The sequence below is a fragment of the Gopherus flavomarginatus genome, chromosome 6 (genome assembly GCF_025201925.1).
Source record: "Gopherus flavomarginatus isolate rGopFla2 chromosome 6, rGopFla2.mat.asm, whole genome shotgun sequence".
Taxonomy (NCBI): Eukaryota; Metazoa; Chordata; order Testudines; family Testudinidae; genus Gopherus; species Gopherus flavomarginatus.
In genome coordinates, this window is record NC_066622.1 from 3419208 (window position 1) to 3433099 (window position 13892).

General features: G+C 43.7%; 1 protein-coding gene across 11 annotated transcripts in view; it reads right to left on the minus strand.

Moving 5' to 3' along the window:
• The window catches only part of FHIT (fragile histidine triad diadenosine triphosphatase), a 1116384-nt gene that overhangs the window by 551333 nt on the left and 551159 nt on the right, over window positions 1-13892 (minus strand). The gene's annotated exons all lie outside the window — the stretch shown is intronic.

Genomic DNA, 13892 nt, shown 5'->3' on the forward strand with positions numbered 1-13892 from the left:
TTTTGAAATTAGCATTTGTCTATTTTTTTGCCTATCAAATACAATCAAACTGGGGATGGCTGAAACTTTTATAGCTCGTCTGACAGACATCTGGAGCCAGCGCTGTCACTACTCCTTTTTGTAAGTGAGGAGAAAGTGAACGAGACAGCCAGTACTTCAAATAAATGTTTAACGAAGTGCAGACTGAAACCTTTTACAGGAACATCATCTCTTGCAATTCAAAAAGGTTCTTTTTTGTTTGACTTCTGCTATTTGTCCTACACAGCACTGTCCCTATCCTGTTCTCAAGTTATTCTTCATTCTGATGAACTTGCAATGTGCAGAAGGCTCAGATGATCACTAAGGCCAGGTTGTGTCTCTAATCCCACACTGTGACGGCAGGGTGAGGAAAGACTGTATTACAAGCAGGAGCCCTACATGAATGCCAGGGGACGCAGCCAGCATTGCTCCTGGGGCAGCGCATGCAGGAATGACAGCCTTGACACACTTTGACAGGGTGCGGAGCATGCCTCCCCGGCACCAGTTCAATCCCACTGGGGATGGGATCATCCCACCTTTCCACTTCTGCTGTACCTAGGTGTAGTGCTAACCTGGAACGATTGTGGCTGAGCCCTGCACCAGGGAGAGATTCATCAGCTGGGGAATTAAGTGAAGTGTCAATTCTGGTCCAGTTCTGGCGCCTTGGTGCCAAAGGCCATGCAGCTGGCTGTTCTGAAGATGGCACACCTGGATGCAGCAGGTCACTTTGGAACCACAAAGACGATGTGTAGCATTCAGCAGAGATTCTACCATGTCAGGTGTTGGAGGACGTAGAGAGCTGGTGCCAGAGGTGCAATGTGTAGGTGGCACACAAGGAACCCTCTGGCAGATCCAGGTGACCGTCGCACCAGTTCAGTGTCAGGACACCAATGCAGTGAATAGCCATCAACATACTGGGAACCCAGCCAATAACAGAGGGGAAAACAATTCGTCCTAATCACTGTGGACTATTTCTCCAAGTGGCCAGAGGCATTTCCCTTACCTGGTCAAGCAGCAACACATTTCCTGGGGCCCTGATTCATAGCTTCTTTGGCAAGCCTGGAGACGTGTCATGCCAGCTTAACTTAAGGAGACGTCCCAGGTAAAAAAACTCTCAATAGCCCACAGAGGCCTTTCCTGCTTCCAAAAGGAAACAGAAGGTGAAGACATGCCCTTCCACTTCCCTAGGATACCTCCGAGGCCTCAAGCTACATCCCCACAGAGAAGCTTCCATCAAGCTCTTTGTTCAGTAGTAATACTGAGCTCAAACTATCCCTTATATAGCCCCCAAGAGCAGGCATGTGATTTCTGAGCTCTCCGTCTCTCCTGGGCATTTCCCAGAATGCCTACTCAAGGAGCATAAACAGGCCCAGTGCCCCATTACATAACCAATAATCTCAAAGTTCTCCAGTAATTCCAGATACAATTCAGAAATAAGGCATCACGCAGGCAGGCAGAATACAAAACACCAGTGAATATGTTTTCCTGAGCTGTGCACAATAAACATCCGGCAGTAAGCGAGAAGGAAGGAGACTGAAACTGTTTGTATGTCACATTAATTTAACAAAATGGGGAAATTCATTGTTACACAAAATCCCACAGAAGTCTGTGTGTGAACTTCAGAGGAAATGTAAATAGCGCCAGTTGCACACAACTGGCTGTGTCAAAATAGTGTCACTGCACCAATTTGGCATTCAATGGGTATGTAAAATCACTGCAACTAAGGCCGTGTCTATACTGCCCCTTTCAATGCTCAAACTTAAGTTGTTCAGGGGTGTGAAAAAACACCCTCCTGAGCAACAAAAGTTTTAGCGCTGAGAGAGCTCTCCCCCGGCGATAAAGCTGTAATATGGGCTGTGTAGACATACCCTAACATGATAGTGTAACAGAAGGGGCAGTGTAACAAAAAATGCAACCAATGAGAAGGGGTAATGCCTCAGACAAAGACCCTAGATCTGCCTTGTACTAAAGGAAGTGAGAAACTGCTTTATTTTCAAGCTAATTGCAAATCTGCCATTGATTTTTCCAGGAACAGGATTAGGCCCAGTACCTATGTCAATTCTAAAAAATTTATGAAATAGCAATGTAAAGCTATATGAAATGAAACAAATTAAACAGATTGTAGAACAAAAGCATGTATATTGATAAAGAGATCAATAAAGTGAGCGCACTTAAAGAGTTCCATCCATTTTTCACAGATGCTACTCATTTGAGAGACATTGCTGATTATATATGCTGAGAAGGTACTGTTGGAACTGCTGGAAACAGTCAAAAGGAAGGCATTGTTTAGGATACCTCTAGGACAGGAGGAAAAACTTAGGTGAAGAGAGAAGGCAAAAGAGGCTAATCATAGCCCCTTCCAAATCAGAACCAGGTTCTCAGATATACCCATTTACTTTAAGTGGCAAATTCACTGAGTCCAGCTCTGTTAAGACTCCCCATCTTACCACTCTGACTATATACTACATTACTGCTTCAGCATTGCTCATGGATTCTAAAGCCAGAAGGGACCATTGTGATCATCTACTCTGACACACATACACCCGCCCCTGTATAACACAGATCATAGATATTACCCAAAATAATTCCTAGAGAAGATCTTTTAGAAAAACAACCAATGGTCAGTGATAGAGAATCCACCATGACCCTTGGCCAATTGTTCCAATGATTCCAGCTTGCCTAGATTCAACTCCCAGCCATTGGCTTGTATTAGACCTTTCTCTGCTAGATTGAAGAGCCCATTATTAAATATTTATTACCCATGTAGTTACTTATACACTGTGATAAATTCACCCCTTAACCTTCTCTTTACTGAGCTAAATAGATGGAGCTCTTTGAGACTATCACTCTAAGGCAGGTTTTCTAATCCTTTAATCATTCTTGTGATTCTTCTCTGAACCCTCCCCAATATATCAACATCCTTCTTGAGTCGTGGACACCAGAACTGGATGCAGGATTCCAGCAATGGTTGTAACAGTGCCAAATAGAGGTAAAATAACTTCTCTATGCCTACTTGAGTTTCCTGTTTATGAATCCCAAGATCACATTGGCACTTTTGGCCCCAGCGTCACATTGGGAACTTATATAGATTATCCACCATGACCTCCAAATCATTTTCAGAGTCACTACTTCCCAGGATAGAGTCCTCCATCCTCTAAGTATGGCCTTAATTCTTTATTCCCAGATGTATATATTTACATGTAGCAGTATTAACATGTATATGGTTTGCTTGTCCTCAGTTTACCAAGCAAACCCAATCACTCTGAATCAGTGACTGTCCTCTTCATCATTTACCACTCCACTATTTTTTGTGAAATCTGCAAGCTTTATCGGTGATGATTTTATATTTTCTTCCAGGTCATTAATAAAGATGTTAAATATCCTAGTTACAAGAACCAATTCCTCTGGGAACCTACTGGAAACAAACTTGCTCGATGATTATTCCCTGTTCATAGTTACATTTGAGAAATATCAGTTAAGCCAATTTTTAATCCATTTAATATGTGCCATGCTAATTTTATATTGTTTCAGGGGGGTTTTAATGAAAATGCCATGCAGCACCAAGTCAAATGCCTTACAGAAGTTGACATGTATTACGTTAGCACTGTCACCTTTATAAACCACATATATAATCTCATCCAAAAAAGATATCAAGTTATCTGACGTGATCTATTTTCCATACACCCATGTTGATGTGCATTAATTACATTACCCTTCTTTAATTCTTTATTAAAGGAGTCCCATATCAGCAGCTCCATTATCTTGCCTGGGATTGTTACCTACCAAGGTCTTCCAGATTGATAAATAAGGCCTGCAATACAGGTGCAACACACAGGTAGATTGATGAGAGCCATTAGTTCCTGATCCTAGTCATGTGATATGGGCCAGGCTAAAAACTAGTTATAACCCTATCACATGTCTGAGATCAGGATCCGCTGACTTCATCAGCTACCATTATAAGACTCTGATCTTACTTCAAAGGCAAAATCCTACAGCTGAAGAAAACTTCATCTTTAGGGGCATTTATGTCACTTTTAGAGCCTGTACTGTTGCAATGGATATGCACATTCTCAGTGTCCAAGAAAAAATATGAAGAACTTACTAAGGGCACAACACAGAAATTTTTTCAACTACATCAGAAGCAGGAAGCCTGCCACTGGATGATCGAGTCACTAAAGTATGCACAAGGTCATTGTGGAGTGTGTAAAGGAATTCTTTGCATTGGTCTTCACTGCAGAGGATGTGGGGGAGACCCCCACACCTGAACCATTCTTTTTAGGTGACAAATCTGAGCAACTATCCCAGATTGAGGTGTGAATATAGGAGGTTTGGGAACAAATTAATAAATTAAACAGTAATGAGTCACCAGGACCAGATAGTATTCACCTAAGAGTTCTAAAGGAACTCGTATATGAAATTGCAGAACTACTAACTGTGGTATGTAATCTCTTGCTTAAACCAGCATCTATATAAGATGACTTGAGGGCAGCTAATGTAATGCTGATTTTTTTTTAAAAAGGATCCAGAAACCATCCATCCATTAGAGACCAGTAAGCCTAATTCAGTACCCAGCAAATTGGCTGAAACAACAGTGAAGAACAGAATTGTCAGACACAGAGACAAACATGATATGTTGTGGAAGAGTCAGCACAGCTTTTGTAAAGGGGAATCAAGCCTCTCCAATCTATTAGAATTCTTTGAGGGGGTCAACAACCATGTGGACAAGAGTGTTCCAATGGATATAGCGCTATTTGGACTTTCAGAAAGCCTTTTGACAAGGTCCCACACCAAAGGCTCTTAAGCAAACTAACCAGTCATGGGATGAGAAGGAAGGTCCTCGCATGAGTCAGTAACTGGTTAAAAGATAAGAAACAAAGAGTAGGAATAAATTAGCTATTATCATTCAAGAAAGATTGTGGAGTCATTGTAGGTAGCTCTCCAAAAAACAGCCATTCACTGTGTGGTGGCAGTGAAAAAAAAAAACTAACAGAATGTTAAGAACCATTAAGAAAAGGATAGATAGTAAAACAGAAAATATCAGAATGCACTATATAAATCCGTGGTATGCCCATACCTGGAATACTGCATGCATTTCTGGACACTGCATCTCAAAAAATGACATACTGAAATTGGAAAAGATGTAGAGAAGGGCATAAAATGATTAGGGGTTTGGAATAGCTTCCATATGAGAAGAGATTAAAAAGACTGGGACTACTCAGCTTACAAAAAAGATGAGTAAGTGGGGGATATGATAGAGGTCTATCAATTCATGAATCAAGTGGAGAAAGTGAATAAAGAAGTGTTATTTATCCCTTCTCATAACACAAGAACCAGGGGTCATCCAATTAAATTAACAGGCAGCAGGTTTAAAACAAGCACAAGGAAGTACTTCTACACAGAATGCATGGTTGACCTGTGAAACTTGTTGCGAGGGTATGTTTTGAAAGCTGACAGCATAACTGGGTTCATACAAGAATTAGATAAATTCATGGAGGACAGGTGCATGACGGGCTATTAGCCAAAATAGGGAAGCAACCTGATGCCCTGGTGTCCCTAAACTTCCAACTGCCAGGAGCATCTGGCACTGGCCACTGTTAGAGCCAGGGTACTGGAATAGATGGATCATTCATCCGACCCATTATGGCCATTCTTATGTAAGGTCCTTGCAGTTACATGTTCCAATCATCTTTAGCTATTTTAACATGTAGAGGTTTCATTTTGAAGAAAATCAGGCATTCTCCTCCAGCCTTTTCTGGCCCTCCCTTGTTAGGAAACCCTTTATGGCTTCCCAGGCACTTCATGTAAGGATTTACAAGTTCATTTCCCTTAACCAGAAGCATAAAAAGGTGAGAGCTCTGCACTGTCACTTCCTCATTCTACCCTGTTCAGATGAAATCTAAATTGTGTTCAGCCTTCAAAACTATCGCTTTTTCAACTTTCACTTCCACAGAAGTAACAAATTTTACATTTCATTTTTCCAACAGTGTCTTTGACAATGTATCACCCATTGTCCCTCTCCTTTACAACAGACCCAGACATTCCTTCCAAAGTTTTAACAGACACAATCTCATTAGCACCTCTTGCCTACATTTATTGGCATCTAACGTATTGGACTGAGTTTCTACACAAAACTACTTAAAGGACAAGTTTAAAATGAGCCACTTTCAACATAGTACACTTCATCCTCTTACTGCCAAGCTCTTTACCAGTCCACTGGATTTTTTTTTTCAGCAAACAAGATAGAGCCACTAGACACTAGGTATAGGATTTCCTGGAATACATTCCAATAAATGCAATTAAATGTGCCGTGCATGCCAAAAATAAGGGATTAATTGGCTTATACTTGTTAAACATGAGCAAATTTTACTTCACCTCTTTTTTGGCCATTAAGTACACAGCTATCTGTTTGCAAAGTTGTGTTTTGTTGCAAGATGGGTTCTGCTGTTGGATGTTATCTCAGTGTCCGTTCTGAACAATGGTTCAAGGGTTGAGTCCTCCGCCTTTTTTCTTTTTTTTTTTTGCTCACTTGCTTCAACAGACATCCCTATGCGTGGAAGCTCACAGGCATATGATGAACAGAACAAGTTTCTTGCCAGTGACTTACATGCCTCAAACTCGTTCACACCACCTTGTTTAGTGGTGAGAACAGCGGATGGCCATTTAGTCCTCGCCTCTCTGCTGCCACTGCTGACAGTATTAATGTAGCATGCTATGGTTTGCGATGTGGACACCTCTCCACTTATCAGATATAGATCACACTATTTCACAATGCTCTGACATGTAATTACCACCAACCTGGAGATGTTTCTAATCACTAGCTTAGAACTAAAATGCTCCATTTTTCATTACTGTTCTCTTGAGTATTATCCAGTCCTTTCCAAGATCTTTGCATACAGTAAGAATAGATGGAGTTTTGGCCTCCTACTGAGTACTACAGTGAGTGCATTGAAAGAAAGAGGTGCCACTAATTGAGACAGCCAGGTATCCCTCACACCAAAGCCCACAGACAAGCAGTCAAGTACCCGCAGCACTGGAGCAAGTCTCCCCAACAGGATCCAAATATATCACCAAGGGTATCTCCTATACTGGAGCGGAATATGCAATTTCCAGCTTGAGCAGACATAGCTCAATCAGAGCTAGCATGGGTCTGATTCTAAAAAGACAAGTGTAACTGCAGCAGTATAAATCAGCTGCCTGAGTGCACCCCAAGGGTTTCAGACAGACTCAGACTCAGAGCAGCCAGCCTGTCCCACCACTTGCACTGCTATTTTTAGCATGATAGCTTGGTCAGAGCTAGCATGGGTATGTCTACGTGAACTGGAAATCACACCATCCAACTCCAGTATAGACATACCCTAAGTAGCAATATTTTGCATCAAACATGCCTGTATGTTGAGAGGTATTGTACAGTATTTATATTGTGCACTACTTAAGTAACATCTGAAGCAGGGATAACAGTCCTGAAAATGCCATTTATTTGGCAAGCACTAGCAAAGAAGGGCAATGAAATGCAATGAAATGAAAAGACAAGCTACAGTAGGGTTTGATCTGCAGAATTGATGTGGGCAAGAGCTATGTTCTCATGAAACTGAATACCCAATGATAACTGCAAGATGGAAAGGTTTGTTTCCCTATGATCACATGAATGTTTGTAACTATAAACATAGGTGAACTCATTTCATAAATTATATATGCTCAAAGCATTTCTGCATAACTGGAACTTCTCAGCTATTATTTAATCTGTTTGGAATGGCAGGGTCTTCAAACCACACTTGTAGAATGGCTGCTTGCCTCCTATTACTTTGCCCCACCATTGGAGTAGGTTAACAGTAATAGGTTAATCAGTGGGCAGTGAAGAAAATAAATAATCCTGCTGCTTGCATTCAGTACAAATATTCTGACCAGAGTGAAAATGGAGGTTTGTTAATCCTATATCTGAAATGTCGTTCTCAGGAGCGACACATCATTGTAGCAAAGACTGATTGCATTTGTCTGGAGGGAAATGGAATAAGCTTAAACAGGGCATGGTAGAAACTTATTACAGCTTGTCTCACAGACATCTGGAGCCAGGGCTGCCACAACCTCTTTGCTATCCAAAGAAAAGTGAAAGAGACAGACAGTCCTTCAAATTAATCAGTTCCACTTACTAGCATCATTTGCTTATATTTTGGGGAGGGAGAGGGGGAGGGAGGTTTATTTGTTAACTGTGTTACTTTCTAAGCTCTTTACACTCATCTCAGTTTTATATTACATCAATGGCTTTGTGCATTTTTCACCAAAAATTAAGAACTTCATCTGTGACAAAACTGGAAATACAAAAGGATTTGCTGGAGTTTTTTGCTCCCCTTCTCAGAGGGCTAAATAAAACTGGGGATAGAAATGGGCAAATTTGAGCTTAAAGTTATGTAAATATTGTTGCAAAGAGTCCTGTGACACCTTATAGACTAACAGACGTTTCGGAACATGAGCTTTTGTGGGTGAATACCCACTTCGTTGGATGCATATAGTGGAAATTTCCAGGGGCAGGTATATATATGCAAGCAAGAAGCAGGCTAGAGATAACGAGGTTAGTTCAATCAGGTAGGATGAGGCCCTCTTCTAGTAGCTGAGGTGTGAAAACCAAGGGAGGAGAAACTGGTTTTGTAGTTGGCAAGCCATTCACAGTCTTTGTTTAATCCTGAGCTGATGGTGTCAAATTTGCAGATGAACTGAAGCTCAGCAGTTTCTCTTTGAAGTCTGGTCCTGAAGTTTTTTTTGCTGCACCTTAAGATCTGCTATTGTGTGGCCAGGAAGGTTGAAGTGTTCTCCTACAGGTTTTTGTATATTGCCATTCCTAATATCTGATTTGTGTCCATTTATCCTTTTCCGTAGAGACTGTCCAGTTTGGCCGATGTACATAGCAGAGGGGCATTGCTGGCATATGATGGCGTATATTACATTGGTGGACGTGCAGGAGAATGAACCGGTGATGGTGTGGCTGATCTGGTTAGGTCCTGTGATGGTGTCACTGGTGTAGATATGTGGGCAGAGTTGGCATCGAGGTTTGTTGCATGGATTGGTTCCTGAGTTAGAAACTATCACCGGTTCCAAAACATCTGTTAGTCTATAAGGTGCCACAGGGCTCTTTGCTGCTTTTACAGATCCAGACTAACACGGCTACCCCTGTAAATATGTAAATATTGTTATTTCCACTTCCACCTACTGAAGTATAAACAAGTATGGTACTCAAATTTGCCTTGTAAAAGTTCAAAGCCAAAGATTCATTTGCCCAGATTTAAGGGCACCTTTTCTAAAAGCTCACTCGTGAAAAAGATATGAAATGCTGCCACCCTAAGAGTGTGGTTGACATTCAAGCTGCCATGAGACCACACACTGCAGCAGCTGTGACACATTGGAATTAATATTTTTTTCCATCAAAAACAAAGCCTTAGCATCTAAAAAAGCCCAAGGACTCAATCCTCAGAGACAGTGAATCCAAAATGGTAACCACAATCAAGTCCTGAAGCCATTTTTTAAAACTTTGTGTTGGATTAGGAAAACATCTCTTTGTGCATGCAAGGCTGAAATATCACATGTGCCTTTCCAGTCCAATATGCATCCTTCTAATACCTCCTCAGAGAGACAAATAATAATATTACAAACAGGAGTTTCCAGTTTAACATTCAATTATGCTGGGTCTCATTTCTTTTTAAGTAACTTTACACCCACAAAAAGAGACCTACTTGAAATGTTGAAAGAGTGGTTTAAAGAACATTAATGGGGCAGAGTCTGACCTTAATTTCCCTCATATAAATTCAGAGCAACGCAACTCAGGTCAGTGGAGTGAATTCCAGGTTTGCACTGATGAAGACGAGAACCTGACCCAGTGGTGGTCACCTGCTGAAAGGCATGAAACCACAATTCCAAAACATAAAAATCATGCCATTCTTCCACAGAAGGTATGTGTGAAAACAGATCTCTTTGATGTAATGATTTTCAATGTTATGTTACTCTAGCCTTTTTAAAAAAAAAAATATACAAGGTAACTTCCTGTGGGAAAATATTATGTATTTCATTTTGATGAAAAACAAAGCAAAAAAACAAAACAAAAAACCCCCACACTTACTAAGTGTTTATTTGTTAGAACAGTGACTAGCACTGGCCCCCATAATTCAGATTTCACTATTTTTTATAATCAATAAACAGCATCTAAATACAATGGCAAGATGTGCTTTAGAAGGGTAGACAGACAAACAAGAAGCTGCCAGGGCCCGGGCTGCCTACCTACCTAGCGGACGAGGCAGTGGCTTCCCTGGCGGTTGTGCGTTGGCAGTTCAGGTAAGGACCAGCACAGATCCAGGAATCAGGTACCAGTCCAAGGGTGAGGTCAGAGTCCGGGTCGAGGGGACAAGCTGAAGGTCAGAGCCAGATTCAGAAGCCTAAGCCAAAGGGTGATGCGGAGTCATAGTGAGGGATGTAGCCAGGAGTCAGAAACCAGCAGAGCAGGGAGGCTGGGGATGGAGCAGGAGCAGTGTTGGGGAGTAAATGCAGGCGCAAGGCTTGGAGAAAGGACTAGGAGCTCGCTACAGCAAGGGCTGGAGCAGGAAGTGGAAGTGAGAGCAGGGTAAGTGCAGCTGTGGGTGGGGTAAACCTTGTGCAGCCGCTGCTGCAAGGCTCAAGGAGCAAACCCCTGCCAATCAGGAAGCACAACTGTTCACAGGGAGCTTATTGGGTCCAGCTGAGCTTTCAGGGTTGCCTCATGACCAGGCTGGGAGTCAACTATGCCCCGGAGAATAATTCCCCATATACATTTGCTCAAAGCTTTCCCCGACATTTTCTATTTGAGCTGAAACCTTCTGTGCTTGGCTTCAGCCTATAAATGATGTGGGGAAAATGGCATGGGAAACCATAGCAAATCCCATTTGCTCATGTGCAGCAAGGATCGGCTGAAGAAGATGTGTTCCGATTATTTGTATTACAGTAATCTCCAATCAAGGGTCAGGGTCCCATGGTGTTAGGTGCTGTACATCCAAATACTAGAGATACATGGTCTGTGTGGGGGCTCACAATCTAGGTATGCAACATGATGCACCTGGTGAATGAACAGAGTTATGGGACGGGGACAAGCAAACAATAAAATAAGCATGCGTTGAACAGTTAGCAATAATCTGATTTAGGATTTTTTTAGGAAATGGTGTGGGCTTAGGCTTGGAAAGTGTTCAGCTTTAAAACTGATTTGGACCGGAGGTGACAGAGCTGAAATCTTGTAAACTGTTCTCATGGGGTTTTGCAATGTTAGAAATCTCATAATTGAACCTCAGCGACTTCCAATAGTAATGTAGGCCATCTCCAAACCAGGCCTGTAGTAACATGGTTTTCAAGGTAGCCCAAAAAACTGTCAGAGAACAAATTCTTTAGTTATTCAATAGAAACATGCTCAAAAGCAAGCAATAAAAGTAGTAAGGCATCTTTATTATATCCACTATACCAACCAGTGTCCCTTGAATGACCCACAAGTACAAGACTGCCCACTTGGGTATGTCTACGCTTTGAGCTGGGGTTAGGATGACCAGGTGTCTGGTTTTCAACCAGAATGCCCGGGCTAAAAGGGATCCTGGCGCCTCCGGTCAGCACCACCGACCGGGCTGTTTGAAGTCCAGTTGGTGGTGCTGCAGGGCTAAGGCAGGCTAGTCCCCAAGTACTGGCTCTACACTCCCATTAGCATGGGAACCATGGCCAATTTAAGATGGGGGAGGGCAGTGTGCAGAGACTCCTGGCCCCACCTTCCTAGGAGCTGGACCTGCTGGCCACTTCCGGGGTGCAGCATGGAGCCAGTACAGGCAGGGACTAGCCTGCCTTAGCCCTGTTGTCCCGCCCGAGCCCCAACCCTGAGACCCCCCCCAACCCAGAGCCCCCACACCCCCAGCCCCACCCCAGATGGAGCCCTCCCGTCCACCACCCCTAACCCCAGCACAGACTCCCCTCCAACTCCCCAGCCTGGAGCCCTCTCCTGCACCTCAACCCCGCATCCCCGGCCCCATCCAGGAGCCTGCACCCCCATATGGAGACCTCACCCCCACTGCACTTCAACTTCCTGCCCCAGCCCAAAGCCCCTCCCACACCCTGAACCCCTCATTTCTGGCCCCACCCTGGAGCCTACACCCCCAGTTAGAGCCCTCAACCCCTCCTGCACCCCAGCCTCCTGCCCCAGCCCAGTGAAAGTGAGTAAGGGTGGGGGAGATTGAGCCACGGAGATAGGGGGAATGTAGTGAGTGGGGGCAGGACCTTGGGGAAGGGGGGCAGGACCTTGAGGAAGGGGCAGGTCAGGGGGATTGGTTTGTGTGATTAGAAAGCTGACAGCCCTAGCTGGGGTTGTCATTCCTACCTCGAGGAGACACATCTGCACTAGCAGAGCAGCATAGGTACATTTCCTCAAGCCGGAATCTGATCCGCGCTCGAATTGCAGACATTCATAGAGGGCGCCCCGGCAGCCTGTCTAAGCTGCCTCCCGCGTTGCCCTTCCAGCTCTATGCATTGTCAATGCTGGAACTCATGCTCTCTGGCCAGCATCTTCACTATCTCCCTGTCACAGGACAGGACTCTCCAAAACAGGCTCTTATTGCTTTCACTTGGCTTAAGGCTCATCTACATCAGCTCACAGATGGAGTCTTCTCACTCCACCCCACGCCCAATTAGATCTGAAAGGATTCACCACCAGATTCACCTCTCCAGAAGCAGTCTGAGAGCATTCAACCGTGCTCCCACTAACAGGCTGCCCACGCTCTCCTCCCCTCCCTTCCACAGCAGACAGCAACAGCTCCTTGCTAAAGGAAGCTGAGCTGCCAACCCTTTGAGCTCACCATTTGCTTGAAGTCTCTTCAGAGCTGGATACAATGTGGAACCAGTGTCACAGGGGTAGTTTTAGATCCAGGTATTTCAGTCTGACACATGATCCTGAAACTATTGGTGGAAGGTCTGCATTTGGGGTTTCACTCCAATTCAGTCACTAATTTTGTGTCAGGGTATGTCAATGCTGCAGCTGGGGGCATGTTTCCCAGTGCAGGCAGGCAGATGTGCACTGGCTTTGCTTGAGCTAACACACTAAAATAGCAGTGTAACTGAGGATAGCAAGTTTGGCAACTCAGGTCTACCTGCCATGAGTACAAACCCACTGGATGTGCTCAGGTGGCTAGTCTGAGCCACCGCCTGTGCTACCCCCAGCTACACTGCTCTAGCAGAGCTACAGCGTGCCTATCTATCCAATCCAAGGAGAACACACCCAGCTGGGGCTGCTTCCAGGTTTTTTATCGCCCCAAGCGGGGGGGGGGGGGAAGAGAGGGGCTGGAGTGCCAACGCCGAAGCAAAACCCCCCCAAAAATGGAGCACATGCTTGGAATGCTGGTGCCTAGAGCCGGCCCTGCGCCCAGCTGCAAGGCAGATGCACCCTTTGAGAGCAACTTTTTTTCTTATTTCCCTAAAAAATATCTTTGCGCTTTTTAGTTCTGAGCAGAAAACTCAAAAATTGTTGGACTTAAGAAATTCAAAAAACTTGTCACCTACAGCATTGGAGGCCTTTTCATGAAAAGTTTGATGTGCTGTGACTTTCAAAACAATGCATTTAAAATAAAATTGCAATATTTTTGTTGGCTGGTTGGGCTTTGCATTTATTTTAAAGCTTTAGATGGTGATGTTGACTCAGTACCTGCACACCTCACAGCAATACGGATGAAAACAATATGGCGTGTCACAGTATCCAGGATAGCTGCTTAGAGGAACAGTACATTTTATTAAACATTTTTCTTTGTGTATTTAATCCATTTAATTGTATTCATTGACACAACTCCTAAAATCCAAAGCGTGGGAGTAGTGAAATGCCTCAGTGATGTTGAAGTACC